General features: G+C 45.3%; 1 pseudogene; it reads left to right on the plus strand.

Annotated features, from left to right (window-relative positions):
* Window positions 1–225: 225 nt before the first annotated feature.
* On the plus strand, window positions 226–2,185 carry LOC110288198 (putative sperm motility kinase W; annotated as a pseudogene).
* Window positions 2,186–4,220: the final 2,035 nt, after the last annotated feature.

Genomic DNA, 4,220 nt, shown 5'->3' on the forward strand with positions numbered 1-4,220 from the left:
ATTTCCCTTTGCATGCCCCCTTCACTGAAATCATCTCTGACATTTACTAGAATTCCTCCTCTACTTGTTTGTGGTTGGGATTTTCTGGTATTTCTATATCCTTGAGGATCATCATTAGGTTGTTTGGGAGATCTCAGAGTTCATGATAGAGAATTCATTCTAAAATTGCATTAATTTTTATTTCTAGCCTCATATATTCCTGGTTCTATATGAGAGTAGGTGGTTGAACTTGAGTGAAACATCATGGCCAGCCACATGGAAGAGAACATCCTTGAAAAGGATTTCAGGATGTTGTCATCTCTGGGTTGTGGTTCATTCAGGGAGGTAAAGCTTGCCTGCCACCTTCCCACACATATACGGGTGGCTGTCAAGGCACTTGAGAAAAACATCAACAGCATGGCTGACATCACTTCGAGGGTGGAACTCCTTCAATCTTTAGAACACAGGAACATTGTTCAATTTTTTCACATGATTGACACACTGACAACAACTTATGTGACCATGGAGAATGTGGCAGGAGAGGACCTGGAGAAGTACCTCAGGGCACTGGGCTGTCTGAAAGAGGAGGAGGCTAGACCTGTTTTCCAGCAGGCCATGTCAGCAGTTCACTTCCTCCACCAAAGACACATTGCACATCGCAATATTAAATTAGAAAACATTCTGGTCTATGCGGCAGGAAATGCAAAGCTTTGTGACTTTGGCATGGCAATTAAAACCACAGAAGAGCAGATGTTGGAGGAGATCTGTGGCTCCGTACTCTATAGGGCCCCAGAGATCTTGGCAAGGAAACCCTATGATGGGCTGGCAGTTGACATGTGGAGCTTGGGCATCGTCCTCTATGTTCTGGTCACAGGGCACTTTCCATATGTAGAAGCCACCATTGAGGATATGCACAGAATCATCACTACTACAATGTGTCCCATTCCTTACCACTTGTCATTTCTGTGTCACATCATCATTGCACGGTTACTTGGGGTCCCTACCTGGCACAGGATGACAATACATCAGCTTGTGGAACGTCCGTGACTGGGCCACATTCAAAACCATGGACTGGTTGCCACAAAAGAAATACTTCCCAGGATCGTGAACACAATGTGCACCATTGGCTATACCTGTGAAGACATTGTGTCATCCTTAACAAATAGGCGACTCACAGATGAAGTAATGACAACATTTAATATTTTAAAATACCAACTGAGCTATGGGGACAGCCATCAGCAGGTGGAGAAGCCCTGGGCCAATAGCAGCTCTTCAGGTGTCCTTATCCCCCTTCCCCACTTGAAGAGGAGAGCCAGTGAACCTACCATTTCAACCTGTATAGAAGCTAGGAAGAGTCACTTTCAGGATGAGAGTGTGAAAAGAAGAAGCAAGAGTTGCAGAAGTTACCCCATACTCACCAAAAGCTCCTGCACAGAGAGGATGCCCTATTCAGATGACCCAGTGCCAGAAAGTGAGGCTGTGACAGCTGATATCACTAACAGTGCTACAGGGGATATTGTAGTCAACAGAGATTCCACGGACAGCATGCTTGGTGAGCATATCCCTCCAGTATCAGCCCACGTTGGCCCCACAGCTTCTAGATCTAGGTCACTCACAGTTTGGAAGTGAATTTCCCGTGCTCTGAAATCACTATGGCGCTGCTGCTGTTGCTGCTGCTACTGCTGCTGCTGCTGCTGCTGCTGCTGCTGCTGCTGCTGCTGCTGCTGCTGCTGCTGTGTGCCCTCCCCATGGTGAGCCTAAATTCCTGTGTTAGGTGCACCAAAGAAAAGATAGGCTAGTGAGGTCCCTTAGGAAACAAGCTGGATTGGCTGCCCAGATTTATAATTTCAGTGTGGTTAGGATATGCTATTTAATATCCATTGCAAATGACAAGATGGACCCTCTCATAGGACAAGATCATAAGGTATCTAGCATATTATATGGCAAAATTCCACAGCTTTTCCCTCATTTAAATGTCTGGAGAGTTGAGTCACAAGCAGATAGTGTAGAATGGGGCAGAGTGGGTTGAAAGAGACCAAGTACAGTTTGGGTAAAGGGGGAAATTTCACTGAGGAAAAAGGAGGGTAAGAGCTTTGGCAGATCAGGTCAGGTCAGTGCTGAATAAGTCCTGTCTCTGTCAAGGTCACTAATAGATGCACTTTCTTATTTCTTTTTGCTTTGAAGTGGGGAAACCGAAATGGACTAGAATTTCAGCCTTATTGAAGAGAGACTCCACAGCAGAAAACCAGGACAGAACTCCATGGTGCTGTGTTCCTCCAATACAGGGCATCAGGCTTCTGTGTCTCTCTCGCCCTTTGGTCTAAATTGTCAGTGTGCATCTCCTTCATCTTACTCCAGCCTCATCACTGCTTGCTGGAAAGAAAGGAGGACATGAGGAACATCTACCTGATGAGGCTCTTCTTCCTCAGCTTTGAGTGTGCTGTAGCACTAGTGCCCACAGCATCTAAAACAGATGCCTTCACAACCAGAAATGACGTGTCTTCTGACATAAAGAGCCTCATCATCTTGGTCACTTTATCCCCTCCATCTTATTTCTTGACTGTCTTTTGAGAAGAACTTCAAGAAACATGTAAGTCCCCTGGAAGGAGGGAGACAGGTGAAAGGGGGTCGTGGGAACAATTGGCAAATGGGATAGAGCAAGTAAAAAGAAATGAGAGGGGTATAGAGTGAGGAATATATTCTGTCCTTAAATCAGCATGAAAGAGATGCTTGTGTTGGCCTAAGGTAGAAGTCTGGGGCAATCAAGAGCACTCACACACTTCCCGTGGAGTACAGAATGGGGGTAGATTAGCTTGGCCAGCTACAAGAAGAAAAGGGCCTGCACTGATGGTTCCTTGCATGGGTCAAGGCATACAAACAGGATGCTCTCTTGAAACATCATCATCCTGTTCTCTGCTGCTGAGCTATCATGAGGCAGGAAAAGGAGGCAGCCCTATTGGTCAGTTGAGTCCCATCCTCCTCAATACTGATCAAGTCTGTGTTCAATGTCTGTAACAGAGGCCCTTCATGATTCTTTCTTCTTCTTTTGAGGGGAAAGTGTATTGTGCTGTGCAACAAGAGGGATGCAAGGCAGAAATCAGAGGTGCTCTGTAAAAAGATATAAGGGCTACAGGTCATAGCATTCTTCCTCCAAATATAGAGTCTCAGCTACCATGTGTAGTCATTCAGCTCACTGGAACACCTACACTGCTTGCTGGACTTCCCTGAGTAGTCACATGCAGCATTGGCGTGATAAAAGTTTAAGATCCCCAGTTTTGTCATGTTTGTGGGAAAAGGCTTCCACAGCATCTAAAACAGCTACCCCTGGAAACAACAGACATGTCTGTAGGTCTCAGGCTTCGCTCCACTTTAATCACTTGATTACACCCAAGATATCTTGTGAAGGTCCTTTGGAAGAAGAGCAGAAACCCTGAAAGACCTATTAGATCTGGGAAATAGACAAATGGAGGTAAGAGGAAGGGATAGGGAAAGGAGGAAATGAGTGGACCTGTAGAGGGAGAAATAAAGTGTGTGCTGAGATACTTGCTGCCAATGATTAAGGAGAAATGGATGAATGTGTGGACTGAGGCAGGGTCTTGAACAAGGAAGACCAGGAACAAATGTTCCCTGCAGACAGTGTGAGTAGTCAGGACAGAACAAGCCATGTGTAGAGGCCCTGCTCTGATGGTTACTGTCAAGGTAGAAAAGTGGGAGGATGCCTCATTAAATACACTCTCTTGTTCTGGACATGAAATGGAAGGTGTGGCATCTCCATCATTTGATTCATATTGTACCTGTGTCTTTGTCCTCACAGCCTCTTTCATCCATTTAGTATTGTTCTGCTCCACTATGGAAAATTAAGTAGACCTTGCCAGGCCTGATGCCAGGTATTGTCTCTAGGAGGACAGCAGCCAAGGTACTACATTGTATCTATTGCCAACCAAGAATTCAGGCTTAGGAAAAACCATTGGTGATCATGGTGTTGGAAATGTCATCCACTGGTGGAGTATGGAGTCCTAGTGATGTGTTTTGTGAGGTGTTTTCCAGGACACATTCCAGGTAAGAAGCAGATCACTGGGTTGACATGGCAACTGAGCTCCACAGAGAATCCTGAGGCCTAATCTGTGGAAACCATGCACTTGAAAGTAGGGCTGAATATAGTATCTATTTGTTGTAGAATATGAGTCTCTGATACTTGGTCTTAGCATAGTGGAGAAAAGGAACCCATAAAGTGGTTTATG

The sequence above is a fragment of the Mus caroli genome, unplaced genomic scaffold (assembly GCF_978045245.1).
Source record: "Mus caroli unplaced genomic scaffold, Mus_caroli_1 scaffold_13, whole genome shotgun sequence".
Classification (NCBI taxonomy): domain Eukaryota; kingdom Metazoa; phylum Chordata; class Mammalia; order Rodentia; family Muridae; genus Mus; species Mus caroli.